The sequence below is a fragment of the Pezoporus occidentalis genome, unplaced genomic scaffold (genome assembly GCF_034315485.1).
Source record: "Pezoporus occidentalis ecotype Australia unplaced genomic scaffold, CSIRO_AGI_Poc_V1 ctg203, whole genome shotgun sequence".
NCBI classification, from domain to species: Eukaryota; Metazoa; Chordata; class Aves; order Psittaciformes; family Psittacidae; genus Pezoporus; species Pezoporus occidentalis.
Genome location: NW_026913889.1, coordinates 166225 through 186662, shown reverse-complemented (window position 1 = coordinate 186662; position 20438 = coordinate 166225).

The window sequence follows — 20438 nt, the reverse complement described above, 5'->3', positions numbered from 1 at the left end:
CCAGAACACAGCACTGCACCAGCTACTAGGAAGAATGAAAATGACTGTTACAGCTGAACCCAGGACAAGCTATAATGCCCCTCTGGGATTTTTTCTTTGCTATGAATAGTATCTCATACTGACACTTCAGAGAACCAGAGACTCAGCAACTATCAGAATTAAAGGAAACAACAAATCTGGTGTCCTTCTATGATGTGGCATTGGTGGATAAGGAAAGAATGATAGTCATCATTTACCTGGACTCTTGAAAGGTATTTGACACTGTCCCACATGATGTCCTTGTTTCTAAACTGGAGAGTCATGGATTTGACTGATGGACCACACTGTGGATAAGGAATTGGCTCGATGGTTGCACTTAAAGGGTTGTGGCCAATGCCATAACATCCAAGTGAAGATCAGTGCTGACCAGTGTCCCTCAGGGGTCTGTACTGAGCAGTGTCCCTCAGGGGTCTGTATTGGAGCTGGTACTGTTTAACATCTTTGTCAGTGACATGATGAGTGAGATTAGTGTGAACCCTCAACAAGTTTGCCAGCAACACCGACCTGTGTGGTACATTTGATGTGCTGGAGAGATCTCTACAAGCTTGAGAGGTGGGGCAATGCAAACGTCATGAAGTTCAAAAAGGTCAAGTACATGTGGGTTGTGCCAATCCCAATTACAAAAACAGGCCTGGTGGAGAATGGATTGAGAGCAGCCCTGAGGAGTAGGGGTTTGAGTAGCCCCAGGAAGGACTTGGGGTTATTGGTTAATGAGAAGTTCAACATCAGTCAGCAGCATGAACTTGCAGCTCACAAGGACATGGAGCTGTTAGAGCAAGTTCAGAGGAGGGCCACAGAAATTACTATAGGGCTGGAGCACCTCCCCTATGAAGACAATCTGAGAGAGTTGGTCTTTTTCAGCCTGGAAAAGAGAAGGCTCTGAGGAGACCTTAGAACAGCCATCCAGTACCTGAAAACGGGCCTACAGGAAATCTGGAGAGGGACTTCTAACAAGGCCGTGTAGTGACAGAACAAGGGGGAATGGCTTTGACAGAGGGTTTAGGTTAGACATCAGGAAAAAATTCTTCCCTATGAGGGCAATGAGACACTGGAAGAGTTTGCCCAGAGAAGTTGTGGGTGCTCCATCCCTGAAAGTGTTCAGGGCCAGGCTAGATAGGGCTTTGAGCAATCTGGTCTAGTGTAAGGTGTCCCTGCCCTTCTAACCCAAACCATTATATGATTCTATGATTCTATGAAATTATTAGTGGATGGTTCATGTACTAGAAGGATTCAGAGGGCGGAAGGCTGGTTGCTACATTTATGATAATTTCTGCTGTTTAACAGAAATTACCAAGCACAAAGCAAAATCATTATTACAAACTGAGTTTTTAAAATAATGCATGGATTTACAACAATTTCACTTGTCATTTTTGTTGCATGCTTACAGAATAATACTTTTAAATAAATTTTATGCTTAATTTAATTATCAGCATATTGAATAGTTATCCATTTTTAAAAATTGCTTCAAAGCTGTAGGTTGTACAACATCCTAACTAACTTTTAGATTCCTTTTGCATACTTGACATTCATAAAGAAAACATTATTCCTGCTCTCCAGTTCCCTTTCAGAAACACTCTAGGCTGCTCTTGTGAGTTTTTAATAAGTTTTTGATGAAGTGGGCTTAGTCAATATTTACAGCACTTTAGATGAAGCACCCCAAAAAGCATTTAATTAACAAATTAAAGCCATTGCAATTCAGATGTAGTGATTATCAGTAACAGAATTTAATCACAGAATTGAATGTTATACAATTAATATGAATAAGGAATTAATAAAAAATCCAACCAGTGATAATTGTTTACTAAACTTTTATCTGGGTGCCAAAATCATTGAATTTTATCAAAACAGATACTGATATCTTTAGTTATAGGTTCTTCTGTAAGTCTTCTATGATTCATTCAAACTCATAACCATGTGAAAAATAAGACTGATGAATGAAGACAGTTGAAGACTAATCTTACTAGAAGTTCATCAAATATTCATCATTTTTACGTAATCATTGCATAATGGTACTGTGAAATAATGAAAGAAATTTTCCCTATGAAATGGTAAACCAAGAAATGTTCACATTGTTACTGTTAAGTAGAATATGGAACATAGGGTGAAATATTAATAGTATTAGTTTACATTAACGTGGTTCTACTGTTGTGATTGTATTGTAACTGCCATTTTTTTTAAGAGTTTTTGTTAGTTTTTATGGTAAGACTTTTAAAACAATGAAGAAGACATGTCTCACTTTACTTCTCATATGAAGATAAAGACTATTAAAAAAAAAACGAAACATCTCACAGCATGTCCTTTTAAACAAGATTTTTGAAAGTCTCATAACGTTTCAGCTGCTCTTGTCGTAAGTAACTAATAGCCACTCCAGAATTTTACAAAATAATGGACTTAATATAGAGCACTTGCTTACATCTTTTTGTGAAAAAAAAATTATAATCAGTAGAAAGAACTGTTCTTATTCTAAAAGCACAATGACATTTTTTAGAAAGGGTATATGAGGTCTTATTTTTCCTACAGTAATAAACATCGATCTGACCTCATTTCTAATAGAATGGAATTAGAATAGGTTTAATCAAAGTCCCATAAGTCATTTGAGTTTCAGTTTCTCTGAATTTTATGATTCTATGACCTTTTCTATGTCTTCCAGGTAGGTAAGTGACAAAAATGGGAATTTAAAAATTATAGCTCTTGTCTTCGTTACATTAAAGACCATTTTGTCCCTAACTTCCATGTTATAACTTTTTTTATCTTCTTAAATTTCTAGTCTATGATAGATTCTTACATACATAGATCAGTTGGGGGCTGAAATAGCATAAAATTAATTTGCTCTCAAGAAAATGATTAATTAATTTCTTGTAAACTTAAGAATTATATTTCTGGCAATGGAAATTTATACAATGTTTCACCACTTTATTAATCATCCTGGAAGTGATACAAACTGACTGTAGATAATCTTATTGGATGTATATAAATAAAAACAGATTTAGAAGAGTTATTAGAAGTATATATTGTTAATATATTTGGAAGGTCAAAGTCAGGCTACTGTATCCCTTAAATGCTTTTGGAAGTTCTGTTCTGAAACATTTTCAAGCATTTATTAGGTACTCTGTAGTCTTAGTTTAGTAGTTTCCCACTAACAACAACATCTGAACTTCAATTATCCTCAGGCATAAACTTCCCTTTCCTATCTTGAGGGCTTAAGACATCTGCAGTAACTGTTTCTATTTAATTTCATAAATATGCATTATATATATATGCATACACATATATATTCTGTGCATTCATATGTATTTATGTGGAACATGTCCTTAAAACAAGCTTTAAGATAATGACAAGAAGTATAAAGTTTTGCATTCTCATTCTTCAAGACTGTGCACAGGGACATGATTCTCTTAAAGTACCTATTTTCCAAACTATATAGGTCAAAAAAGTTATATATGAAAGTATAACACTTATGTACTTAAGCACCTCAGTCTAAATGCCTGCATTTTCAGGCATCCTGATTGCCTAGGAATCTCATTGAAATCAATATGAGCTGGAAAGATGGAAAACAAAGTTTAATTTTGGATTTTTAAAATTTTACTTCCTTCCCACTGGTATTTCTTTCAGTTCTGGACTGCATAGTCCTACTGAAATAGTTGTTAAAACGTGGCATAAAATATTAAAACACAGACAGAATATGATTTTTCTAAATCTTTTCCATGATAAATCTTTATAATTTGTATCTGTGTTTATAACAAAAATTATGTTTAGTTCATAATACAAGCACTATATAACTCCTTCCCATATGAAATTATCTGTAGAGGTCAGGTTTTTAAAAATTATCCCAATGCTAGTTTAAATGTGCCTTCAAAGCACAAGTGTCTTGTTTATTAGCTTGTGCCATTAATAGGATGAAACCAGAAGTCCCTAAGCAAACAAAGCTCAGTCATTCATAACTTTATTCATTAGCAAGTGCAAGGTATTTCCTAACTGAGCTCATGAGGCTTTATCAGTGCTAATCTACTCTTTCTTCTTTTAAGATTGCAGTATATTGAAAAATTAACAGATGTGTTAATTAACATCTTGAATATGGCAATTTCCAGTTAAACAGTTTAATTCACCCAACATATTTATCAGAATCTACTCTGCAGTATATTTTTACTTCTTAATAGTTTTTAGGATTGTGGAAACATTAAAATATTAATGATATTAAGTAAAAATCAGGTTGCTGGACCTATCTCAGGTATTACTATTCAGGCAGGATTATGCCAAAGTCAAGAACAAAAAAAAAAACAAACAGACTTTATTATTTTTATTTAACTAAGAATTTCTTGTAAAAAAAAAAAAATTCCACAGTATTCTTTCATATATCTGCCATTTAAAAAAATGAATTAACATCAGAAGCAGAAAAGATTGGCCTTAGGTGATGTTTATTTTACAGGATCAAAAAATTCAGTGAACTAGATTTACATAAATGCAACAGTCCCTAAGTGTCTGTATTTTGTGCAGGGGGAAATCTTTATACTGGTAGTATCCCCTGAACACAAGGTAGGCTATAATGACTGAAATAACATCACCTTTGAAATAAGCACCAGGGGATCAAATGAATGCACAGATGAGAATCAAAGTAAGGTGCCTGAAAGATATTTAAAGCATGAAATAAAATTCTTCTGCAGATACAGAAAACATGCAGCTTATAAAAATCCATAGTTAAACTAGATAAAAATTAGAAAGACTGTTGTTAATATAAAAACCTGTAATTAAAAAATGGATATAGCAAGCCCATATAACTTCATCTTTGCATTTCTTTTACACAACAGTTTTTAAATATCACAACTTGATTAGAAAGATTTTATGCTACAGGAGTATGAATAAAACCTTTTATTAAAATTTCAAGCTGTCATTTAAACCAGATCCCAAGATAATATAAATACAGGTAGAAATGTTGAAGCATTTAGGATTTTATGGTATCCAACATAGTAACAGTATTATTGGTCTTAAAAGTAATAATGAAAATGATTTGATGTATGTATGCTTTCAACAGTTCTGTATAAATTTCTGCGGAGAAAATGTTAGCCGTATTCCAACTTCACCTAAAAGATTTTTCTTAAAATTGTAGTTACCATTAAATTATTACTTTATTTTTCTACATTCTACAAATACTGCATCAAAGAGTAGTTAAATGGAAATGTGCTAACAAGATACTGCATCACCTTACCAAGTTTACAAATTATCACTAATGAGATTTTTCTGCAAATGAGTACAAAAGTAATAGTTGCAAAGACAAATCGTTTGTCATATTCAGAAGCTTTTTAATACTATTTGGAGACATCTGAAATTTTTCAGGTTGATTAAAAACTGCCATTTGCAACATTGATAAAGTTCTTATGTACCAAAAATCATTCCTTTTCTGTCTATTCCTCCTGGGATCTATTTGCCTAAAGGCAATAATGAATCAAGTTGTATTTTCTTAGACAACTCAGATAACTCTCTATTTATACAAATCTTATGATACATTATTTTACTGGATTTTGTAGTTTTAGATTGCAGTAACTGTAATTTCTGTTCTCATCAGAACTTTCTCAAATAATTAAAAAAAAAAACAAAAACAACCTGCTGAGCCATTTATAAGTACAGATCCCCTGATAATAAGACATTATAAATGAGAATGTCCAAAAATGTTTGGACTTATACTCAAATGAAGAGAATGCAGAATAATATTTTGTTTATGTGTAAATGCTACATAAAAAAAAAAATCTGTATATAAATAGCCAAAAAAAATACTCACAGCATATCCTTTTCTTCAATTTTTATTTAAATATTTCTGTGTTTGCATTAAAACTGTGTCTTTCTACTGATGACATAACCATATTATAAAGTGTAAGACAGTTGTCTTTCGGCAAAGGCAGTGTCTTTGCAATTGATGAGTTTGATTGCTGTTGTAACTTTACACTGTCATAACATCTCTTACCTCTTTTCAACACTGCTCCTTGTCAACCCCTAAACAGCTCAGCTTCCTGGGGTGAATGGAACAGAGCATTTATCACTTCTTTGAGCAGCCTGTTTCAGTGCCTCACCACACTTACAGTTAAGACCGTCTTAGTAAAGAACTTCGTCCTTATATCTAACCTGAACTTCCTCTGCTTTAGTTTTAAGCCATTACCCCTTGTCATAGAATCATAGAATAGTTAGGGTTGGAAAGGACCTTAAGAACCTCTAGTTCCAGCCCCCCTGCCGTGGGCAGGGACACCTCACGCTAAATCATATCACCCAAGGCCTCATCCAACCTGGTCTTGAGCACTGCTAGGGATGGAGCATTCACAACCTCCCTGGGCAACCTATTCCAGTGCCTCACTACCCTAACAGGAAAGAATTTCCTCCTTATATCCAATCTAAACTTCCCCTCTTTAAGTTTGAACCCATGACCCCTTGTCCTATCACTACAGTCCCATATGAATAGCTCCCTCCCCAGCATCCCTATAGGCCCCCTTCAGATACTGGAAGGCTGCTAGGAGGTCTCCACGCAGCCTTCTCTTCTCCAGGATGAACTACCAAAACTTTCTCAGCCTGTCTTCATACGGAAGGTGCTCCAGTCCCCTGATCATCCTCGTGGCCCTCCTCTGGACTTGTTCCAACAGATCCATGTCCTTTTTATGTTGAGGACACCAGAACTGTACAGAGTGCTCCAAGCAAGGTCTCACGAGAGCAGAGTAGAGGGGCGGGCCATCAACTTTCAGGTCACTCTCCTTTTGATGCAGCCCAGGACACAGCTGGCTTTCTGGGCTATGAGCACACACTGTTGACTTATGTTCAGTTTTTCATTGTCCAACAAGTATAATGTGCATATTTTCATATTATCATTATACTTAAAATGAAGACACTTCAGGATTATGACCAATGAGCCACAAACTCAATAAAAAAGGGGTATATCAAACCCATATGGCTTTATAATAATTTTTCACACAGTAATTTTAAATATTGCAACTTAATTAGAGATATTTTATACTACAGGAATATGGATGAAACCTTTTACCAAAACTTCAAGTTTTCCTTGAATCTAGCACCCTGAGATCATAAAGATACAGGAGCCAGGGAGCAGGGCAGCCAGGAGCATGAGGGGCAATCCCAGCCCTTGGCATCAGGCACCTCCCTGGGGACGAGAGTGGGCCAAGGCCAGGCCACAGTGTGGTCCTGTGTATATGCCCAGCTCTGTGGGCCCTTGATGTTGCAAGACCAGGCTGTGGGGAGCTGGAGACTGGCCTTGCAGCAGCATCACTGGGGCAGGGGCAGATCGTCCTAGGGTCTAACGTGGGGTTCTGCACCTTGGACAGCGTGGGGGGATGGGACAGGGGCATTCAGGTCCCATTGGTGCGCAGTTATGGGAAAATTTGATGGATTTTAAACTATTTAATCAAAATTATAATATTTATAATTCAGTCAAAGATATGTTTGGACAAATGTCCTTTTACATTTCTTACTGACCTAAGAATCACAGATATTAACTGATAGGTTGATGGTGAAATATAATGGTGAATAAATCCAGCTTTCGTTTTACAGAGTGAAAGTTTCATAGTAAGGACTTTTCTCCCTTTCAGCCCACCCACCATCCCCAAAATGTTCTTTCCTTTTTTTCCTGTAAAAATTCACCACTAAGCACTTTAACATAATTATTGTTAAAAAAATAAAAATTCTGATATTTTGACTAAAAATTTGGCATCTTTCTTTGGCATTGATGGCTTATTGTGCTGCTGGAATTTCATTTTAGGTTCTTTTGTAATTCATTCACCTACGTAAACAAATTGCTGTCATTTACCTTAACATCTCCTTTGCAGAGTACAGAGATTTATTTTTATTTTTGTGTCACTTTGATAATGGTGCACTTGGTTACCATGAGATAGTTAGGATTTAGTAAAGTCACATAGCATGGTGATATCATTTTCTAAACTCTTCTCTTGTTTTTTCCCTCACATATGCCCATCCCAATTAGATTTAAGAATATTGCTGCAATCAAAATGCTGAAGTAGAAGTTTGCTGCTGACCAATATTATTTTAGTCAGAATCTATAATAATAGTGAGAAGGAAAGTTTTGATAAATTCTCTCAAGTGATTTGAGATATCTTGCTAATTTTCTTACAAAAGATTGAAATTAACCTAAATTAAGCAAAATTAATTTTGGTATACACTGGAGTCTTTTCTTCCTCTGGAAGTTACAATGAAATTTTGAAAGATAGTACAATCTTTTTAAATCTATGGAGGTTTGTTATTTCACTTAATCTTATTGTTTCTTTATTTTTCTTACATTTTCTTCTGTATTCTCTATCCTCTGCAGTAGTCTTAAAACATTATTATAATACAGATTTCTCATCATGCTACTAAATGTATCTTTTATCTGTCCTCATACTGCCTTTTCTATTTTTGCACCATTTCTCCAATTCTTTCCTTGTCTGTATAAGATGTTTTGTGTCTTTTGCCCTCTGTCTTTGTAAACAAGACCTCTCATTTTCCATAGAAGTTTGGGAAATTGATCTAATTTATCTGCAGTTTAAGGTTTTTGTGTTTTGAAGCTACAGTACAGAAAATATATTTGTGATAGAGAGCTTATAGTCTTTCAATACTCAGTGTCTTTATATAAAACCTTCAACAAACCCTTGTCCTTTGCAGTAATGGACTTCCTGATTCATTAAATGCATTTTATGCCATTTCTACTACTACACACTTCAAAATTATTGTTATAAAGCAAAATTTTGCTGGTTTTGAACACACAGACACCATCGACTGCAACAGCACCAATTATGATGCTTTTTACAAGTTTTCAATAATAAGCTATTCTCTTGTACTTTGTTGAAGTTATGATTTGAATCCATTTTGTAAGCTGATTCTTCTTTAGAGCTTGTATACCCAGAATGTTAATAATTGACCAGGTTGCTTTGCTTGCACCAAAAATAGCAGGAAAAAGAACATTTCTGAGGAAATTATGTTTAATCCTGTTGCATACTGTTCTGCTGTATTGAAAGGATTTGCAGTTACCAATGATTCTCTGGGTTTTCAGCCTTTCAATTTCCTATCACATACACTGTAGTTTCTGTTTACAGTGTTTCTTGTCACAAAGATGAAAAAAAGCTTTTCTTTATTTAAATTGTACAGGTTTTGTGGCTTCTTGTTTTCAAAAGAATCATAAAGTGATGCCCATACTATCTACTGTATTTAACATTGAGTTATTTTCTACCCCATGTTTAGTTATACTGTTCACTTCTCACTAATGATAGATGGGAAGGTAACACATTCCCAGAAAAAAAATAAAAACTAGTAGACTAGAATTCCAATTGGGATATTTAGAAGAGTCATTCTTTCTTTGTATTTCTAGACAGGTATGTGCATGAACAATTGCTTTCTCTGGGCATTGTGGTACTTGGTCACACGTTTCAAGAACAGGCTTAATTCTCACCTAAGAACAGGATGAAGCATATTCAAAGTCTGTGATTTTTTTTTTCACATTGGTTCCCTTTGGTACAGGACACTTTATGTTAAAAATGTTTCTCTTTAGTGTGTGTGGATTTTTTTCCCTTTTGCTCAGTGGCAAACATAATTACCTAGCAACCAGACTATGTTTTTTGTTTTTGTTTTTTTTTTTGTTGTTGTTGTTTTTTTTGTGGTTTATTATCATGCAAAGCATTTTTGGGACAAGGAGCATAATCACCATCACACGATTGTGGAAACTATTAGTGTTTCCATTTTCCTTAATTTTCTTCATTCAATTACAGATAAATGGAGTTAGTTTAAAAGAAACAGCAAAGAAATCAGCAACATTCATATATATTTTTATACACACATAGAGCTTTACATTAGAAAAAAGGAACTGACGATGTCTTGTTAAATTTGTTTTTCATATACATGCGTTGTAGTTCAGTTCATATCTTTTAAAGTTGTGTATTTAATGTTTGATATTTGATACATTAAATGCAATATATTGGCTCATATGATTTCAACAACATTTTGCTTTCAATGTCAAGAAAGAATTCACCTTGCCAGTAGCTTTAGAACTACAAAACACATTGTTATAACTTGGTTTAATGTACAGTTAATCACACAGCTTTAAGTTTCTTCCCCTAGAATTTGTCAGGATGGATGTATTTAATGGAAACTTACTGTATCTCCAGTACTCTTCATGTCTATTTTTCAGTTACTGTATACTGTAGTGCTATACATGTCCTCCAAAAGAAAAATAAATTATGTAAATGCAAAAATAAGGCTAATATGATCATTTTATTCTCAAATTGAAAAAGTAAGTAAATGAATGTTACATTGGAACAACCATTGCATTCACATCACAGATTATAAACTTGCAGTAAAAAATCAAAAATACAATGAATATATTCTGAGTTCTGGTTCACACAATTTCGTATTAGAAAATATTGCTTGATGATACAGTTTGCATGATATATAAAATATAAGCAATATACAGTACCATAGAAAAGTCTAAATACTCTTAGTAAACCTGCCTCTGCATTTAATTAAACATTTCTGGTTGTAAAAGTTAAATGGTTTCTCTAATGATATTCTCTTATGTGGTTTGGGACACAGAATTAGGAAAAAAGGCAACAAAGGACCATTTATTACTGCTGCAAAGTACTACTGCAAGAATTCTTTTTCAAAAATTTTTAGCTTCTTCCTGAAAACCAGTAACATTTCTAGACATGCCTTTAGAGGTAGGCAACCTCTAAAGATTATTTAAAAACTTTTATTACATTGTGCCTAGAAAATTTTCCCAATTGTATCTTAAATATATTCACACTCAGTTTATGCTTACTTTCCTTTCCACTAGCATTCTACTTCAGTTTAAATACCTTTATCCCTCTCAAAAGAAACGAATCCTACAGTAGGCACATCCTGGTTACAGTATGTGTGCTTTATCTTCAGACCTCTAGCTCTTTTAACTATTCCTTGTGTCAGTTTGTTAAGAAGTTTTGTTACAGGTAATCCAGTCTGGTCTTTTTTAGAAGATGTTTTTCTTTCTTCGTGTACTTCATATTCATGTCATCTGGAATTATCCTTAGTCATGCAGAATAAAAAGCATATTTATTTTGTCTTAATTTGCACTTATGTATTAGAATAGAAAAAAGATTATTACTGCTGAAAAGTTTAAACTCTGATATCTGTTTCCTGCTGCAGTGCATTTATTATCATTTCTGCATCTTCATGCTATTCAGCTAACAAGATTCTTCTGATTGAAAATTTTTACATGAAGCAGTTCATCTGTTTCTGCTTCAAATTTACTGTTTTTTTCTAACTAGCTTATTCATTTTGTTCAGACAATATTTTCTTGCCTTTTCCTAATGTGAAATCTAAATCTTAAGGTGTCTTCAAGATTTTAATGAGCTGGCTCCAAAAATTATTGGGTTAATACAGTCTAGAAAGCAAAGATCAGCCCTGACAATTCTGTTTAAGCTGTCTTCTCAGATGTACTCATAAAATATGGTTGGCTAGATGAGGTGAAAGGAAATGTCTGAGGAGAAAACCATCAGTGAGTGAACTATTAATTTTTTTCGTGCTTTCCATATTTATGTTGAAGAGTGATTGCTCTTAGCTTTGTAGGATACTGTGATACTCCAAGATGCAGAATAATCATTTTGACACACTCTGTGAAGTGTCTTTTAAAAATCAATAAAAACATTATGTAGTTCCCTTATCTTTATGCTCAAGGAATTTCGCAGTTAGTTGTTATAGAATAAACATCTGCTTGATTGTTCCTCCTTGGGAGAAAACCTCATTTGTTATTCCGCCATTTGACTCCTGATGTGTGGTCTGAGTCCACATCATACCACTCTTAGGAATCATCTTGCTGGCATAGCATAACAGATGCACAATATTTAATGCAATATGTTATTAATAGATATTTCATGAAGAAAAAGAACGATAACATTCTCCAAGTTTCAGCAGCTGTGTCATAAATTACTTACTGTTGTTTTATTTTATTCTTACAGAGTGCTGTCTTCTGGGTTATTTGTATTACCAGACTATACTTTTTAAGAGAAATTACATTGCACGTCCTATTTAAAAAAATAACTTTAGAGCTGTCTTCTGGGACTTATACTATTGCAGTTGAAGAAAAATTTATATTTTGCTCCAAAATATCTTTCGTCATGTAAGCTTCTACTCTTCAAACTTGTGTTAACCTTTATTGAAACAATGTTTACATCAGTAAATTGCTTGCAGCAATTCTCTATTCACTCATAATTCTAATACATAGTGTTTAAAATTATTAAATTGAAGAATGACATGTTTCCATTAAAGACACAGAAAAAGCAGTTCCTTTAGAGTAATTTTTCTATGGCTTGTAAAAGAATGTCTGTTTAGGTACAAGGAAACATAACAACACTGTGCATATAAAAAAAAAATTATTTAAAATAAGACAAAAAACTCTTCCTTATATTTTCATTTCACTCTATCTGTGCAATATATATGTGCATTTCAGTCTACTAAGCATAATAGGCTTGTCAACCTCCATGGAAAATATGTACCTAGAAATGTGCAACTAATGCACAAAATCTTATTTTCCTAGATGTTTTTAGAAGTCTCATACTGAAACCCACCATGATATTAAAAAATCTGCCTTTGTCCCATCTTATTAAGATCACTCTTAAGATTCATGGCACTTCATGAAGAAAGTTGGATTTTGAAAGGGGAGCACATTAACGCTCCACATTGACACTTCAGTGTTACAGAAGTAGGACTTTCAAAATCAATATGCTGACTGTGATGTTTTCCAGAACTAGGAATTTGGTATTAGTAATGAGCAATGCCAGTTTCAAAATTTATAGAAAAAATTATTTTTAGTTTTTTAATTGGTAGTTTAGCAAAGCTGATATTCTTCACTTGAACTTGAACTATGATTCCAGGTATCTACTTTCCTCATCAGACCAATTAGATTATATCATTCAAACACTTACAGTCAACAGGCTTTTCAGAGGCAACATGTATCACTGCATAATGGAGGCTGCATGTGTCTGGCTGAAGACAGATAAATTACTGTTTAAATTAATGGGTTTTATTTATTTCTGTATGTAAGACATTTAACAATAGCTATGAATAGGGCTGAAATTTTATCTTCCTCAGTTTAAAAACATTAGAATATTATTCAGACTACTAAACTTCACCTTCTCAGACAGGAAAGATTATTTGGGGTAATAACACATATATAGGAGAAACAGTTCTGAGATCACTTTTACACTAATCGTTCCTCTACCAGTTACTTCACTATTAAAAGCATATGGGCTTTCTTCAGTGGCAGAAGGATTATTTTTTTAAAAAATATAGCTTTAGTTTTAGAATTCTGGGTATTATGATACAGGCATACTGGGCTTGGTGTATTTGAACCCAAGTATATTCACAAAAAATTTGAATGTGTAATGTTATATCACTGACTTAGTCAAGAATAGAACAATTTTGAAACGTTACCACTGACACAGTGAAAACTAATTGTTGCACAGCTCAAAAAATGTACACAGGCATAATTATGAATAGGAGAATGTTAAATGAGACAAGGTCCCCACATTATTACTAATGATAGCTTCTTATAGAGGGGAATTTTTCATCAGATGCATATTTGCTTTTAGAATTAAGTTTATTCTAATACTATTTTGAAACACAGTGTAGGTGGAAAGCTGTAAGCAGACTTTTTAGCTGATGCATTAAACTTGCTATGCAGGTTAATTAATGTCTCCTTGTTTTGTCCTCATATTTGGCTTTTCACCATGTCAGAAAAGGAAGAAAACTACTTGCAATAATTACACAGAGTATACTGTTTACCTTGTTAACCTGAAAAATCCTCAGGGAGGCTGCATTTCAGAACCACAATGTCTGATATTTGTGTCAAAATCACCTGCTTTTAGAATCATTAGGTTTTATAATTCAGGAATCTGTTCTAAGATAGATGAAATGTGACTTGTGATTTCAGCTGCAACATCATTTCCATATAAACATATGTTGGCTGGTTTTAAAAAGTCAGTATGCTTGAAATTCAATACGTCACATACCTGAATGTGAATGTTTTTTTGTTTCTCAAAGGACATCAGGTTCTCATCAACACACTCATCAAATAAGCAAGTGTGTTTAGTTTTATTAATTTTAATTGTTTTTCCTTCTGTATTGTTGATGCATTGCTTAGTATTTTCTAATGGTGAAAAATATTGAGAATATATAACTGGGTTAATTGAGTTGATGTTTTTTAATAGCTTTCAATAATAAGAATATATATAACGATAATCATATAGTGTCTGCTTTGCCAGTTTGCCGTTTTGTTTCTTTTATCTCCAATGTAGAAATTTATTATACTGCACATACACCCTGAAAAAATGTTTATGCATACTGTTGATTTGTTTTTGCAAATCCAAAAGTGATACCGAGGACTAGCAATGTGTTTAGAAACAGGAAGTAAGTTTGCCAGCCTTTTTACCTTACCTTACACTAAATTAATTCTAACATCAAAATTTGGAACAAGATTTTATGCTCAGCTGCATGATATAAATTTAATGGCAAATCAAATATTTTTTTTTGTAAATCACAGTTATTGAGCTAAATTGTTCATTACCAATAAATTACAAATATAAGGTAAAATTTCATTTTTTTTTTGTTGATGTTTATTTTGTTAGGTTAGTAACATGTGTCTTGCGTGCTTGCATAAACTATATATTGCTTTTTCCTTCCTGTTGCTCTTTCAACCTAACAAAAAAATATTATATATAAAAATAAGTTATTATATATAATATATATAAAATTTTCATTGATTTTTTGTTGACACATTTTGTTTATGCAAGAGCACAAGTATGCTCTTGTGCTCTTGTATAAACAACATATTGCTTTTTAATTCCTGTTACCCTTTTAGCCTAAAAACATTTGAGTTATTATATATAAAAAGCTGATCACTTATGTCAAAAATGAAAAGGATCTAGAAAGTTGGAAAAAAATCCTACCTAGCTGCAGAACTTATTCATAGGGTCATAGAATCATAGAATAGTTAGAGTTGGAAAAGACCGTAAGATCATCGAATTCCAACCCCCTGCCATGGGCAGGGACACCTCACGTTAAACCATATCACCCAAGGCCTCATCCAACCTGGTCTTGAACACTGCTAGGGATGGAGCATTCACAACCTCCCTGGGCAACCTATTCCAGTGCCTCACTACCCTTCTTTATATCCAATCTAAACTTCCCCTGTTTAAGTTTGAACCCGTTACCCCTTGTCCTATCACTACAGTCCCATATGAATAGCACCCTCCCCAGCATCCCTATAGGTCCCCTTCAGATACTGGAAGGCTGCTAGGAGGTCTCCATGCAGCCTTCTCTTCTCCAGGATGAACAGCCCCAACTTCCTCAGCCTGTCTTCAAACGGAAGGTGCTCCAGTCCCCTGATCATCCTCGTGGCCCTCCTCTGGACTTGTTCCAACAGTTCCATGTCCTTTTTATGTTGAGGACACCAGAACTGCACACAATACTCCAGGTGAGGTCTCACAAGAGCAGAATAGAGTGGCAGGATCACCTCCCACAACCTGCTTCATTTGATGCAGCCCAGGATACGGTTGGCTTTCTGGGCTGCAAGTGCACACACTGAAGCTCGCTTATGTTAATTTTCTTATCAACCAACATGCCCAAGTCCTTCTCTCTTGCTCTGAATCTCTTTTTTGCCCAACCTGTAGCTGTGCCTGTGATTGCCCCAACCCAGGTGTAGGACCTTGCACGTGGCATGGTTAGACTTCATAAGGCTGGCATCAGCCCACCTTCAAGTGTGTCAAGGTCCCTCTGGATGGCATTCCTTCCCTCCAGCGTATCAACCAAACCACGCAGCTTGGTGTCATTTGGCAAACTTGCTGAGGGTGCACTCAATTTCACTTGTCCATGTCACCGACAAAGATGTTGAACAAGACCGGTCCTAACACCGATCCCTGAAGACACCAGTCATTACTGTTTTCCAATTGGACATTGAGAAATATTTTTCATATACAGGGTTTTGATGAGATTCCATACGTAGTTTTTAGATTTATTGTTTATTGAATGACTCAAATTATTCATCATGTCAGACAGACTATTTAAATGTACATAATTATGAGTCTGATATTTTGGGAAGCTTTATGGATTACATTTTTTTAAACTGGTTTTGATGCCCCAAGCCAATAAAGACATACTGACATCTTGGATTGTCATTCATTATTGTGTGCTTACTGAATCAGCTGAGGTGGAGCTACGTTTTTGGGGAGCACAAATTATTCCTATATGTAAGAAATATAATATTTAGGGTCTTCCACTGGTTTGTTTTGGTGGTTTTTTGGTTTGTCCTTTTTTTTTCTTTTTTTTTCTTCTTTTTAATGAAAATACTTTCAGACTGTATTATAGATGCAAAAAAGACTGATGTTCTATACTTCAGACTTAGTCTTGTAAGTTTCACATTATTTCCATTTTAACAACATCAAACATACATATATATAAATAGTTCAAATAGAAAAACATTTTTACTGCTCTATTAAAAAAAAAAAAAAAGAATTGATTGTAAAGGTAGAGAAAATGAGTGTTTCCAAACACTATTATAGAGGGAACAAGCAGAAAAATAAATAAAAATATAAACTCCCAGGCAGTTTTCAAGACCAGGTTGGACAAGGCCTTGGGTGATATGATTTAGTGTAAGGTGTCCCTGCCCACGGCAGGGGGTTGGAAGCAGATGATCTTAATTATTCTATGATTCCATGATTCTATGATTCTATGATTCTATGAAATTGAAGTGACATGTCTGTATAAGAAGTTATGACACTTCACCACACTGTTAGATTTTTACTATTTATGTGTTGTCATAAAATTCCCAGCTACTCAAAAAATATTTGCAGATCATGAAACATTTATTGGCTTAAGCTTTATGATTTGGTCACAAAAATTCTTACTGAGCAAGTTTAATAAATTTTTGCTGATGACTTTCTTTATTCAGTTACTTATAAAAGGCTTGACCTATGTGCAAAAAGATGCTTGTCTTTGGGTCAAAGTCTTACAGCCTTTCATGATTTTTTATTGCTTGCTCATACTCCTTTTATTTGCAGGAAAATAATAGCACAGCTATAGTACAGAATCTCTTTTCACCATGCTGCTGCCTTTTCATGGTGTAGACCAAAATAATACAAAAGTCCTGAAAAAAAAGGTCTGTTTACACTCACTTTCCTTAAATAAGGGCACACTTCAAAGAGCTAGATAATGAATTAACAAACAGAATAATCCAAGATTAATAAAAGCTGACACAAAACACCTGTAATATTGCATAATAAGATGGAGTTGAACACAAATCAATAGTAACAGGACCTTGAGAACATGGAAAATATGAAGATGCTAATATTCAATTGAATTTAGATGTACAATTAAAAATAAGTGAGTTTCATATAGTAAAAGAGAGCCTAAAAATCACAGAAAAGGTTTCATGATTTGGGGATAATTCAGTGAACATCTGGAGCCCCATTGTGTACTATTTAGACACTAATGCATTGTATCAAGCTTTCTGAATAATGTATCGTTTCACTGAACATAGAAAACAAACGTGCCTAAGCCTGAATACTGAGGAGTCTATTGAGGAGGAACTGACTGACACTGAAGTGCCAATAAAGATCCTCAGAAGTCTTAATGTTTTTATGTGGCCAGCATGAGAAACACGTTCTGTTAGAAATAGTCAGCAGTAGTCATTACTGCAATGTTTAGAAATTCTTGCTTTAAAATCTAAGCATATGTTATTTCGCCTTATCCTTTGAGGTACACAGTTTAACCAAAGCAGGCTGACTATGAGAACATACAGAAATGAAAGCATTCACACTGTTCACAGTTTGTCAATGTATTTAAATATGACATTTCCATTTGTTGTTTTTGTCTGCTACATAAAATCATTTTCCAATAGTGAATGGTTTGTGAAAAAAAACCTTCAGCATGGCTTTGAAAACATTCTTGGTAAGCTCTATTCAGTCAAAGAGCTGAGAGAGATGGTGCAGGGTTCTTCCTGGATCCAACAAGAAATGGCTTCATGAAATAGCTGTTTTAATAAGATAGAGTAAAAAGAGGAATAAAATGTCAAGTAAATCTAATGTTTCTCAAAGTCTTCTTTGATAGTCTAGTTTTTGCTTCTTTTCTCTAGTTCTGCTGGAATGGAAACAACAATATATTTATAACTTTCACTCTTACACTTTTATACTTATGTTATCGATCTAGTCTAAGCCATGAAGCAAAAATTTAGCACTTTTTTTTTTTTTTTTTAAAGCACTGTTCTATAGACTCCTTTTGCTGGAAGAATTCTCTTTCCATATTCTTGATATAGGACATGCTCTGCTAAATGTTCAGAAGAACTGGATGCATGGACTATTCCTGTTGTTTTGGAGCCTTTACCTGAGGAACTCACTTCACCTGTTACTCTTTGAGTTCACTTTTAAAAATGTCCCCATATTGAACAATGGGAAGTTTCTTTAATATTAATTGTACTAAACCCATCACCGATTCATTCCTTCATTCCTTAAATGAAATAAATTTGCATATAAAATATATGTATGATACATACTTATTTATAGATACATATATATGCTCAGTACCTGTGTGGTTTCTGAAAAATCAATACAAATGAGCAGCATGACAGAGTGGTGTAAAATTTCCTTTAATTACTTCCATTAAAGCTCTATTTGATAGTTTTCAATCTCAGAATAAGACCAACATAAGACTTTATGTTATGATATTCAAATATGTTTACTGAAGCCTTATTCTGTTTTCACTGCTAAAAAGGTAGAACTGACTTCATCTGATTTCAGTGTTAGATAAATTGTCATTGCCTTTTTAAAACTACTTAATTAACGATGATGTTAAAATCTAATTAAGAAAACTTATTTCACTACAGTACAAATTTCAGACAATTGCTACAAAGCATACATTAAAACTATTAACATGGATTCAAAGTTTTTGAGAAGCCGTTCTCTCTAGGTTGTTAAAAATTGTGAAACTTCCCTAGACCATCTGCTGTTCTCCACAGTAATAAAATGCAGTCCTCCACAAACATTTTTTTTCTTACAAGTTTCCTTTGCAGTGTTTACTTTTTTGTCATTTTGCTATCAGGAGACTCTGTGTGAAAGAGCTTGTGCTGTTCTTTCACTTAGGTAATGTCATTGCTATTTTTCCTGCATCTCTCAATTTGTAATTTTCAGGTGGTTTTGCTCCCCTCCAGCTCTATGCATAAGTTTGTATGCATCTTATAGTTTCTATTAATGTTGTTTTTTGGCCATGAAATTTGGCTGTGAAACTGATATTTAAGGCTAAAAAAACCCACAACCTTATTTTATGCTATATTCAGATTTTAATGATGCAATTACACTGATAAAATACCGTTGGCTGACAAGCCCCTGATGACCACACTAGTTGATTTGGACAGGATATCTACAAATAGATTTAAGAGTACCTTCAGGTAAGGATTTTATGATTTAAGTACATCTGTTTAGAAGTTCACTTTTTGCTAAACGTTTCAGGTTTTACAGCCTCAACATCTCTGAGCTGTCTGTATGAGTTATATACTCTATTTCCATTGCTATAGTTCAAAATAAAGAAGTAAGCCATATGACAGCTGTATTCTTTTGAACTGATATATAAGAGATTATTTTTCTTTCAGTCTTAACAACTAAATTTACCAGATGTAAATTCTGCAAAAAGGAAGAGTGACTCACCCATATTTCCCTCTAATTCTTATGCCCTGTTTAAAAACATGCACAGTTCCTATTAAATTAATGTTAGTAAACCCTGTTGACAGTAAGTGGACATTCACTCTGTCTTATTTATTACTGTATTTTCTCATCACTAAGTAGCCTTCATTGGGCTCAGTATGAAAGTAACCAGCATCTTGAGGTAGTAATGCAATATCTTCTTTCACAGTCATCGTTACAATTCTTATTGCTTTTAGAAAAAAAGAACACACTGTCATATGTACCAAATATAGAATCATAGAATCATAGAATAGTTAGGGTTGGAAAGGACCTTAAGATCATTTAGTTCCAACCCCCCTGCCATAGGCAGGGACATCTCACACTAAGCCATGTCACCCAAGGCTCTGTCCAACCTGGCCTTGACTACTGCCAGAGAGGGAGCGTTCACAACTTCCCTGGGCAGCCCATTCTAGTGCCTCACCACCCTGACAGGAAATAACTTCTTCCTTATATCCAATCTAAACTTCCCGTTTAAGTTTTAACCCATTACCACTTGTCCTATCACTACAGTCCCTAATTAAGTGTCCCTCCCCAGCATTCCTGTAGCCCCCCTTCAGATACTGGAAGGCTGCTATGAGGTCTCCACGCAGCCTTCTATCCTCCAGGCTGAATAGCCCTGGAGAACCTGTTAGCCAAGGTTGCTCTACACAGTATTTAAGGAAC